Source organism: Dermacentor albipictus, chromosome 9 (genome assembly GCF_038994185.2).
Source record: "Dermacentor albipictus isolate Rhodes 1998 colony chromosome 9, USDA_Dalb.pri_finalv2, whole genome shotgun sequence".
Taxonomy (NCBI): Eukaryota; Metazoa; Arthropoda; class Arachnida; order Ixodida; family Ixodidae; genus Dermacentor; species Dermacentor albipictus.
Genome location: NC_091829.1, coordinates 90,921,178 through 90,933,677, shown reverse-complemented (window position 1 = coordinate 90,933,677; position 12,500 = coordinate 90,921,178). Strand labels below are relative to the sequence as shown.

The 12,500-nt window shown below is 48.6% G+C and overlaps 1 pseudogene; it reads right to left on the bottom strand.

Moving 5' to 3' along the window:
• Positions 1–6,651: 6,651 nt before the first annotated feature.
• Positions 6,652–8,800, bottom strand: LOC139050156 (uncharacterized; annotated as a pseudogene).
• Positions 8,801–12,500: the final 3,700 nt, after the last annotated feature.

The following is a 12,500-nucleotide window of genomic DNA, read 5'->3' as shown; positions in this document are numbered from 1 at the left end:
ATTTTTGTGAACTGGTATCACTTTTGCAATTTTCCAGTCTAAGGGAAGCTGGCCTGATGACAATGACTGGCGGAATATATTGCATAAGAATTTGCTAGATAACGTGACTGTATTCTTTAAAATACTTGTACTGTTCCACTATATCCTGTAAATATATGGAACTGGGTGAGCTGCTTCAAGCCAATGGAGGAAACGTGAGATTTCTTCATAATTCCGGGTATCTGAAGACTCACTAGTAGCCTTGGCAATGTCCATGGAGGTGTCGCGGGGATGTCGGTGGCCTGGAATCTTGCAGGTATAATGCTTGCGTGACATGCAATAGCTTTAGAAAAAGCACAGTCAAGGTTGGTGCTTGGAAGTGTTGACAGTGGATGGAGCGAGTGTCTGGTTAGCAGGCGAAGATAGGTTCGCACAGGTTCACAAGACCTGTATATGTCGATAGGACAAGCCCGTGCTTCCGCCATTGTGCCCTTAGTTGACGTGCAGCATGGCAAGTCAAGACATATCCGTAGCGCTTGTGCCTGAAGGCTCTCCAGCGTGCGTATACAAGATCACCCCATGTTAGATAACACAGGTATGCTGTAGCGTATGTAGCCCACAAAAAGTGCCTGGTACACTTGGAGCAAACTTCGCTCAGAGGGGCCCAATCTCAGTCGTGATATTACACGAAGAACGTCTATCATGTTGATCAGTTTAGCCCTAAGCGCAGTAACATGTTTGGTCCAAAAAAGACTGCGGTCTGTTATCACGCCAAGATATCTCTGGTGGGTGACTAAAGGAAGCGCCGTTCCGTCGACAACGATTGGATAATGTGACATTGAGTTGCGCGTGAATGCCATGACTGCACACTTATTTGCTGAGAGTTGCAGACCTCTACGGTGCAAGTATTTCGCCGTTTTGGTAGCCGTACGTTGGAGCCTTGCAAGCACGTGTGGACGTGTGACCCCAGATGACCAAATACTGATATCATCCGCGTACGTACTGATACGCGCTGTTTCAGGTATCCCGTCTGCGAGGCCCACCAGTATGATATTGAGAAATATTGGGCTAAGGACACCATCCTGCGGAACACCCCTGCGAACGTCATGTCTATCAGTCTCGCCATACGAAGTGGACCTGAAAATGGTGCGGCCACTGAGGTAACTGTGCAGCCATGCATACATGCGGCCACCAACACCATTATCGTCAAGCGGCTGAAGAATCGAATGGTGGAAGACGTTGTCGTAGGCACTTTTGATATCTAGAAATATCGCGCATACCAGACGACGGCGTCTCTTTCCCAGTTGAACAGAAGATACTAGGTCGATCACACTGTTAATGGATGATGGGCCTCTTCTGAATCCATTGACGAAATCAGGAAGTCCACCACTTTTCTCGAGTAGCCATTCCAGTCTGCTCAGTACCATCCGCTCCATCCCTTTACCGACACAGCTTGCCAAGGCTATTGGCCGATAATGTGAGAGATCATGTGGGCATTCCCCAGACTTTAGCAAAGCAACAAGACGACTGCACTTCCAGTGATTAGGCACAGTTGCTGTGTCCCACGTAGAGTTGTAGAGCGACAGGAGCATTTCTCGAGCTTCTACTCCAAGATGACAAATCGCGGAGTATGTAATTCCATCTGGTCCTGGACAAGTTGGCCGGCGGGAAGTAGATGTCGCAGCGTCGAGCTCGTGCATACTAAAAGGCGCGTCCAGACGATGATCACTAGATGACGGGAAATTCAGTCGTGAATGGGTTGGTGTATCGTTTGAGCAGTTCACGAGCAATTTGCAGAAGTCATCGGTGACCTCAACTTCACGCCGGCCTTGCCGTATGGCCACAGCGCTGAACCGGTGAAGCGGTTGTGGAGGCGAGCGAAGGCTTCGTACAATTTTCCAAATTCTAGAGAGAGGTTTTCTCGGATCCAGAGAGCCACAGAATGATCTCCAGCGTGGTTTGTCAAGCTTGTCAAGGTGGCGCAGGACATGACGCTGAGCCCGGCGTGATGCAGTGACGTCTAATGGTGATTTGGTCCTTCTGTATTTCCGTTCTGCTCGACACCGTATTGCGCGAAGTCGCTCGTACTGGTCATCAATAGGTGATCTAGGTGAAGATGCGCTGAGGTGTTTTGTTGTGTCACGTAAAGTTGCCGCGATGACATCTCCAATATTGGATGGTGCTTGGATGGCTTGACATGCGGTGGTCACAGATTCTCGAAATGTTGGCCAATCGATAGAACGCTCAGTGTGCGGAGCTGGGGGATGTAACCATTTCAACTGAACAAATGTTGGTAGATGGTAAATTTGCTCCGATAGAAGGCCACCAGAACAGCAGTTGGTTATTGTCGTTGCCTTGTTTGGGAGTAAATACTGTAGCTCAAGTTATCTCATACGTAGGCTTTGCTTGTTTTTTTTGCGAGTACTATGCAGAAATTATGTATTTTGCATTCTACAGGGCCACTGTTCACATGTAGGAGTGGCTGAACAAAACTGATTAATGCTTAACAGCCTATAGACTAAACTTTTATAGGAACAGCTTTGTTTTCCAAAAACACACATTAATTTTTTGCATACTGTCGCTGTCACCGTACTATGAGCACGTGATCTTTATGGATTCGGAAAGGATGTAACGTGATTTCCAGAAAACCCGCACCGTCAACATAATTTTTTGCCACAGGTCGAAGTAAATAGATGGAGACTACTGCTTGCAATCACCTACAAACGGAGATCACCAAACTGTGTTAGTTGTAAGCTAGTATAACTACAGGCCATACAATTCTTCGAAAGAGCTTTCATTCACAGTACATAGGTGCGTATACGTGTTACAACGAAGCTGTTTATGGCTAGTTTGCCGTGAACTTTTCATATGTGCGATCAAAAACTAGTCTCACTAGCAATGACTTGTGCCACCGCTTCTGCATTCGTCGTCTTCTTCTTCCACAGCTGGCTCCGATGGTGCTCATCATGCGAGCGTTCGCATACTGCCCCTCTTTCTGCGAAGGCGCTTGCGGCACTGGCCCACCACCATTCGGCGCGGTGATCTCGGTCTCAAATTCTTTGCCCCAATATATTGCGAAATGAAAGCACGAATGTATATAACGAATGTGTATAACGAATGTATAAAACGAATGAGCACTAACGCATGAAAATATATATGCATGCGTTACTTTCGTCACAACGACTACTGACCAAGAAAGTAAATATGTTCCTAGCTTCATTGAAAATTCTGTGTCAGCAGTTTTAGGGTACCGTAAAGCTTCGTTGATCATCCACCTTCACAGAGGGGAATGGCTCATAATTTTTTAAGTTTCACAGAACTTTTACAAATCCTGCGTGGCAGATCGCCTAATTCTAGTGTGAGGCTTGGGCTGAACGCAGGAAGACTCGCATAGTAGGGCAACGGTTTAATGCGGGTTAAGGTTACATTTAACACACCGACTGATCACTCCAGCGGCAATGGCTTGACTGACTCGCCCATCGCGGGCAAACAGCAAAACACAAGCGAGGCTCCCGAAAGCGGAAGCAGGACAAGGTAGGTGACGATGTCGCTGCGGCTACTTGTTGCGCAGGTCACGTTGCGCCATCTGTAGCAGCTCACACCAACTAAGCCAAGCACCATCACGTCACTCACATTCCACCCCGTCCGGATGACCAAGTCCCTTGGTCTAACTTGGCGTTCATATAGTCACTCAAGCATGAAGTCTCGCAAGTGACGGGGAAGGTGGCGCACACGCTGTTGGCGCTGAGGCTGTGTTTGGTGTATGGCAGTTTCATCATCAGGGACTGTAGTGGCGGATGCTTCCCCTTCAAGGCTGGACGAAAGATGTGCCACAGTAGATGACGGAGGTACATACAACTTAATTTGTGAAACATGCACAGTTCTTGGCTGGTTAAGCAGGCGAGCTGTCATTCCTGACACACGCAAAGCCTTAAATGTGGATGCAGTCAACTGCTCAGTGAGACGGTAGAGCCCTCTGAAGCGCGGTGCCATTTTCTCGTGGGCCGCTGGCGCTTGACGTTTGATCCATACTAGGTCACCTACTGTGAAGCTATGAGAGCGATGGGTACTATCATAGTGGCGTTTGCGGGAGGCTTGAGCTGCTTCTGAATTGGCAGATGCCTCTGAACGTTGCGCTGTTACGTCAAGGACGCGCTCAACAAGGCCGGTTTTTTGGAGCGACCGTTGTTGCTGGAGAGGAACCTTAGGCACGTAGCTGAATAGTAACTGGAATGGCGAAAAGCTGGTGCTAGAATTCACCGAAGTGTTGACCGCAAAGGCTGCTTCATGGAGCTTTGCAGGCCATGATAGGGGTTCCAAAGCACATACTTTCCGTAATACTGTAAGTAATGTTCCATTGCTTCGTTCAACGAGGCCATTCCCTTCAGGTCGGTAGGCTGTTGAATAGTGCAGCTCAACGTTATGTAAATGCATGAACCGCTTGAACTCTGTCGACTCAAAGGCCGACCCATGGTCTGAGAGACAGTGGTCAGGTGCACCATAGCAATAAAATACTTTATGCAAAGTTTGAATAACTTCGCGTGCCGATGTTGACGGAACGGCTCCTGGAGCAATAAAGCGAGTTGCAAAATCAATCACGTTCAGTATGTACCGTGATGAGTTGCTGGGAGGCATAGTTATGTGGCCGATAGCAATGCTCGAGAATGGAACATCTGAAGTTGGCATTTTGCCAAGAAAACCAACACTTCTTGAGGTTGGACGGTTTTACTGCTGGCAGCATTGGCAGGATGACACGTAGCTCTTGACTGCCTTTTCCATATCTGGCCACCAGTAGCGGTCTTGCACTTTGTGTAAAGTCCGCTTGACGTCGAAGTGACCTGCACCATCATGTAGTACTTGGAGAATGGCGGGTCGCAATGACGATGGCGCTACAAAAGCATATGTTTCTGAAGGTGTCCGATGGTATAGCACGTTGTCGATTAGGTTGAACTCGGCCGGGGCATCTCCATTAGCAAGGCTTTGAAGAATTGCACTGCATTCGGGGTCTTTTTCTTGAGCGATAACCAGCGCTTGAGCGGAGTGTGCGACTGCACACGAAAGTCTCGACAAATGGTCAGCTACAACATTCTGCCGTCCAGGCAAATGTCTCACCGAGAAGTCAAATTCAACCAAGTCCATGAGCATGGAAGTAAATCTGCGAGATGGTTTCACACACTTCGTCAAGCAAGCAACAGTCCAGTTATCTGTAACTAGGACGAACTTGATTCCGATTAGATGCTGACGAAATTTCACTGTTATTGCCCAATGTACTGCGATGCCTTCCCACACGTTAGTGTGAAGCTTGCGTTCGTCTAGCGTCAGGGATCGGCTAGCATAGGCAATAACACGTTCTTTGCCATCCTGATATTGTGACAACACTGCTCCTATGGCTTCACCAGAAGCATCAGTGGTTACTGTTGTTGCTGCATATTGATTGAAATGAGGAAGTAGCGGTGGCTTTGTAAGGGCTGAGCGAATAGCTTGGAAGGCACTTTCGCATTCTGGGGACCACAGAAATGTGGACGACTTGACAAGGGCTTGAAGAGGGGCTACCACTTTAGCGAAGCCCTTGATGAATCGACGGTAAAAGCTGGCTGTCTGTATCCAGGAAAGGACTTCCTTTTGGTTTCGGGGAGTTGCGATACGGTACATGGCAGCTGCTCTTTCTGGATCCCATTCACGGCGGCCGCATTTCGATGGGGGCGAAATGCGAAAACACCCGTGTACTTAGATTTAGGTGCACGTTAAAGAACCCCAGGTGGTCAAAATTTCCGGAGTCCCCCACTACGGCGTGCCTCATAATCAGAAAGTGGTTTTGGCACGTAAAACCCCATATATTAATATTATTTCTGGATCCGGGCGATGGCCTTCGCTTGAAATGATGAACCCAAGAAATTGGATGCAAGCGAGGCTGAAGGAACATTTCTCAAGTGAGGGCTTAAGTCCACTGGTATGCAGCAACCGGAGGGCCTCTTCCATCAAGTCTGCGAATGTGGCGAATGACTCTGCATAGATAAGGATGTCATCGAGATATACTCGTATGCCGCTTTTATCCGGGCGAGGCTGAAGGTCTTGGAATACTAGTTGCATGGCTCGCTGAAATGTGGACGGCGCATTCTTTAATCCGAATGGCATTCGGGTCTACATGTAAGTTCCGTGGTGGGTGATGAATGCGGTTTTCTCATAGTCCTGGGGTCTCAGGCTGACTTGCCAGTAGGCGCACTTAATGTCCATTGTGGCGAAGTAGGCGCAGCCAGCGATGTATATGAATGATGTCATCCACCAGAGGTAGGGGGCGTACAACCTTGATCGTACGTTCATTAAGTGGAATGTAATTCACACACAAGCGTTTCTTTCCACTGCGAGACACCACAACGACTGGGAATGCCCACGGGCCAGATGCAGGGAGTATGATATTTTGAGCAAGAAGCTTTTTAATTTGCCTTTCGAGGAATTGCCTCTCTTCTAGCGTATATCTGTAAGGGCTGCGGCTGTACGGCACGGTATTGGGCAGCAAATCAATGCGATGTTGAGTGTCAGTAAAATGACCAATGTCATCTTCATGGCGAGAAAAGACGGCATTGTTCTTGGCCAGTATGTCAGCAATGACAGACTGCTGTTCAGGCGAGAGCTGGCTGCCTAGGCTGACTGGTGGAAGTTCGGGGTGGATGGTCACAGGCACCGTAGTGCAGACTTGTAGTGTGGCCGTGCTGCTTTCCAGCGGCACTGTCTTCGGCACCAAAACTTGCCAGGGAGGCTCTTCTGGCGAAGGTAAGGGTTCTCGTTGTAGACAGTCTTGTGATGCTGCTTCTGCCGGCGCAAAAAGTTTTGAGCGGGCTAAAATGACGGCATTGGCAATTCGCGGGACCAGACGCTGAGTGGCTAGAAGCGTTACACCCGTGGCCGGATGTTGTAGCTGAGTGGGCTCTGGTGGCTGGAAGATCAAGCGAGCTCGTGCTGCCAAAAACCAGTCTTCACCCAGAATAAGGGGTAGGACGTTGTTCTCCAAAACTGCTGCCTCAACCACACCAGTGATAGAGCCAATAGTTATCTTAAGGAGGGCGGACCCAACTGGTAGCGCTGTACCTCCTCCAACGACGGCAAGAGGAAAATTAGTCCATGGCAAGATCATTGCGGAAGGTAGGATGGCTTTAGAAATCAATGTCACGTTCGAGCCAGAGTCCGGATATGCTTCATGTTCTCCGACTCCTGCAATGGCCGCCGTGAAAAATGGACATTGATGTTGGGAGCCTTCAAGTTTTTCAGGCATACTGTGAAAAGCCCGTGGCTGTTGAGCATCAGAGATAGTTGACGGTGGTGCCCGGTTACTACGCGAGCGACATGCTGACGCCAAATGCCCTAACTCTTTGCACTTGTAACAGGTTGCTTGTGCGATGTCTTGGCCGCTCCGGAATGCTGGGGCCCCATACTGCGCAGAAATGGCTTCGTATCTTCGTTCCTGTTGTTCCTTAGGCAACTCGGAAATGCGCTGTCTTGGCTGTGCTGTTGTAGCTGTTGGCGGAGCTGGTGGCTGATAGTTATATTGCTGGCGTCCTGAATTGCCACTTTGAAATGAACGAGGGGGTGGCTTCTGTGGAAGCAGCGGCTGTTTTACGCTTGCCCTGTCATGGGCACGTTGAGTGCACTTGTCTAGGCTTGTGCACGTGGACATGAAGTCATGCACTGTTAACGGCCTATTAGCCGCAATGGCCGCAATTACATGTGGTTCTTGAAGACCTTGTAGTAAGTAATCAATTTTCTGGGCGTCGGTAAGGGTGACGGGGCAGCTTTCAACCACACGCAGCTTTGCGTAAGCGTATTCTTGTAGGCTCTCGCCTGGGCCTTGTCTGATCTTTATGACGCGTTCCTGCCATTCGATGAGGGTCAGCTCCGATGAAAATGTTTCCTTCAGGGCGGCGCTCCATGTTTCCCAGGTTGAATGGTGATTCCCAAAAGCGAGGTGCCAATTACGAGCTGTGCCTTTCAGTTTACTTGCGGCAATGAGACGGGTGGTGGCGTCGTCCCGTGCGGCAAGCTGCTGTACCCGGCCGACGTCATTGAGCCAGACATTAACATTTTGTGCTGGAGACTGATCGAAGTAGGCAATCGATGACGACAGGTCTGGCAGTGTGGTAACTGTAGTCGAGGGGCGTGGCAGCTGCTGAAACAGAAGTGCAGAGACTTTCGAGCGTCGCGGTATCAAGGGTCAAACCTGAGTTGCCGGCGGTAAACACCCTCTCCACGCTGGACCGTGGCGTTGCCTCGCGACGTTGGTGAAAGTCGGCTTCAAGGCGCTGAATGAGCTCTTCCTTAGAGCCGGTGCTCTCTAACTCGCACGTCGGGCCAATTCATCGCGGATAAGGTCGACTCCGAGCCGCGACATGGTCGTGGAGTCAAGCTCCTCCCAAATAATTCCTGGCATGATGCACCGCAAAGTGAGGCTGGGCGCACGGGAGACTAGGCGAGTGAGCTCTAAGCCACAGGTTGTGCGCGGGATTGAAGTTAGTTCCGGGCTAGTTGTGAACATTCACGGCACTCTTCATCTGACAGCCGTGCTTTTCTTCTGATGCGGAGTGAACACAGACGAGCGGTAAAATGGCAGAAGTATCTTCAGGCGTGAGTCTTCGGCGGCGTGAGGGCGCGACTACAATGACGAATGCGGCTGAAGAGGCGTACTGACCGTCGTTCTTGCGCTGCCGTGGCTGAATGGCTTGGCAGAGGTTCGGGGTCGACTGCGCCAGATGTGAGGCTTGGGCTGAATGCTGGAAGACTCGCATAGTAGGGTAACGGTTTAATGCGGGTTAAGGTTACATTTAACACACCGACTGATCACTCCAGCGGCAATGGCTTGACTGACTCGCCCATTGCGGGCAAACAGCAAAACACAAGCGAGGCTCCCGAAAGCGGAAGCAGGACAAGGTAGGTGACGATGTCGCTGCGGCTACTTGTTGCGCAGGTCACGTTGCGCCATCTGTAGCAGCTCACACCAACTAAGCCAAGCACCATCACGTCACTCACACTAGTTCTTGAGATGAATTATTTAAAGAGACAGACATTACTTGCATGAGAGATCGAAGCGCTTATTTAAAATATTAACAGAATATTACTAACCAATTCGTTAAGTAATTACTTTACGGCTCGTATTGTAATTTAGGAATAATACATGGTGAGGTTCCAAGTGTTATTCTCAATAATATGTTAAACTGGGCTTGTTGGTCGATGTTCCTGTAAAAGTAGCTCAAAAACAACGGCGACACATGACAGAGGAGACCAGAACAGGCGCTGATGTCCTGTGTGTTTCTCTGCATTGTGTTTCCGTTATTTTTGCTGTGCTTTTACAATGAAGGCATATCCACTTGGAACGAATTTTGAAGACAGCACGGGTTACGATATATGGACCATCAAACTAGCGGTAAAAATGCATTCTTCTTCCAACTTATCTTTTAAGAGAACGTTCCTTATGCATTGAAGCAAAAAAGTAACTGAAACGCCCGGGTATTTCATCACAAAGTTTGGCAACGAATCTTTTGAAAGTGGTGTCGGCCTGAGAACTAATTGTATTTGGATGCGCTTTGCAATGTCACCAGCTACTATTCTTAAATTGCAATATGTGACACAAATTAATATTTTATCAAGTCAATTAGTGGATTTTGGCAATTAGTTGTATATGAATTTTGTTTCGATTCCTAGTATTGTCCGCTCATTTGAATAATCCAGCTCAAGGACTAGAGTTACGCTTTTTGCCGCAGTGATTTTTTAAAAATTTCACGAAAATTAAAATGAATCATCCGGCATATGATGACATGGAATCAGAACGTTTAACTCAACAGGACTTATTTTTTGCAGGCTATGAATGCGTTTCACTTTCTAACACACCTGTTTGCCCTTTGAAACGTAAGACTTATATTGTTGACGTCACTTTTACGAAAAATATGTCGTACGAATTCAACCATAGGGCTGCTTTCCATTGGCAAGAAAGAAACGTTCTTTATTCTCCTACTCAAGGCACATACGTATAACGTCTGAATTGCTTTATTTCATGTTTCGCGGAAGCAGACAAATCTTTGGAAAATGAAACAGGACGTCTTGAGAAACCTTTCTACAGCTGTCAGCCTGTCGAAAGCGCTGCGGTCTAGATTGTACCGTGGCGTGTATGATGTATCGCACACCACGGACGGGAACAATACGCGTTGCTCATCACTTCGCTCTTTGTAGCGCATCAACAGCGTGCACTTTACTGAAACACGCGCCCTTTGAAATATGGAATAAATTTCGTGCTGTACTGGAGGAGCCAGAGATGATTCGTGTGACGGTCTCTGGTCAATCTCGCACAAATACTTCACAAACAGAAAGTTGCCTGTTCTGTCCGCACTTGTTCACTTCCCAACGAAAGCAGACTGATTACTTCTCTGCATTACGGGACTGCGGGGTTTCAGTCTATTGTAGCAAGTGTGGGGGTTTGCTCGATTTAGAACACATGCTGTGGCGCTGCTTGGCGTTGGCCGGTGATGGTTCTCGAGGTGAACAGTGGCGGCAGCGGATGCTGCACAGTGAAGTGCTGGCGGACAAACTCAGGGCTGTCCAGAGGGCCCGTGGGATGGCAGAGGGGCTCGGCCTCTCTGTACCGATGTGGGAGCGGCCCGCATCAGTCCCAGACTGATCCCTCAGGACCTAAATAAAGTTCTTCATACCATACCATACGGCGAGCTCGAGGTCATGCGTTCGACCGTGGCCGCGGTGGCCGCATTTTCATAGCGGTGAAATGCAAAAAGGCTTGTTTACTTATCATACTGCACAGTATAACCGAGCCTAAGACTGCTCGCGGCAGAATCAGGATGTGGCATTGGCGCCTTTGACCACAAATTTGAATTTTAGGAATTGGTATACTCTGTGCGCCAATTTACGTTGTTTTATAAGAAGATAACGTATGTAAACAGTTTATAAAAATCGCAAAGTTGGTTCAGTCAGTGATGTACCTGGTTATCGCATCCGCGAGTGTATTAAGGTACTCGTATTTACATCTCACCATAGATTGCGCAATAGGAGGTTGTCGCTTCTTGAGGAGGTAGTAGAATTTTAGTCATTAGTTTCTAAGCTCTGAAAGAATAGTAACAGCAGTGGTGAAGTATTACGCCACCGTTTTCGGTGCGAGCGCAATGGTAGTTTTAGCCAGTCGCGTCAGCAGGATGGAGCTTCGCACCCTGCTTCTAAAGGAATAGTAATGGGAAGCTTGTTTCACATAGACCTGAGCATGCGAGTCAGGTTATAAGGGACTGCACTTATCGCATACGTGTAAGATCATTGCTGATTCCACGCTCGCCAGTGTACCAATGCATGGTGTACCGGGTGTTTCATGAGTTAACCAGATTCTTTTTTGAAGTGCGATAAGATAGGGAAATAATTATTTATTTGACGTCACATGCCAGTGGTGCGCGCAATCGGCAGCGCTATCAGTCGTGTAAAAGAAGCCGACAGCCGTGTTTCGATTTGCGTACAGCGATAGCAATTATACAAACACACCAGGAGCACACACGCCGCTGCCGCAGTCATGCTGTCCTGGTATCGGCGGCCGGCGTATTTGCACGGCCTTCCTCTGGAGACCCGCTGTGCATTTGGCTGCAGAAGCAATGAAGCCAAGTGGACGTGCCCTCATGCTCCACCCAGTCGTCCTTGCCAGAGACAGGGCAACGTTCGGGCTTCTGCTGGTGAGCTGTGTGCATATCGTGATGCATAAATTGGTCTTCAAACACTTCAAAACACGTCAGTCCGTGTGTCCGGGCGTCTGCCCCGCAAAACGATCGCTTTCAAACTAGAGCCCACAACAGCAAGCGAATGGACCTTCGTGCTGCCTCTCCCCTAAGCGCGAACTAAGCGGCGGGAACACAGTGCCCACGAAGCTATCAGCACTCCGTGCAACCATCGCAGATCACTTTGCAGATAGAACCAGCGCAGCCACGATACACGGAGCCACCACTGGAGTACGGTTAATCGCCGTTGCCAATGATTCGCAATGAGTTGAGGCCGTGTCGTTGACGACATCTACGTACGAGGTCCCCCAAACGTGACACTGTTCACTTGGCCAGTGCTCTTTTTCCACGAAGCAGTGGCGTCACCCAAACGCAACCTAATCCCATTCGAATATAATGAAGAAACGCAACCAGAAGAACAACTGACAGCATGCATAAAATATGTTGAATAAATTTGCTTCATTTACAAATACTATCGCGCCATTTACTCCCACATCCATAACATCTGAGCCCTAACTATCAATAAAACGAATAAACGCTGTTACTGATCACCTCTTTGTCGTCTCTTCGGGGTCTCTGTTAGCATTTCAGTGTTGCAACCGCGGTTCTCTGTTTCACGATAATTTCGTGGTGTTTCTCGGAATTCTACCAAACACGGCAGCATGCGACAGTGACATAGGAGGCGATTAGTAGCAAATGCTGACACGTCATGTGGATAACTCCCACCGGATATTCTACGTGCATTCTTCTCACTTTCAATGCTTCCCCTTCAAG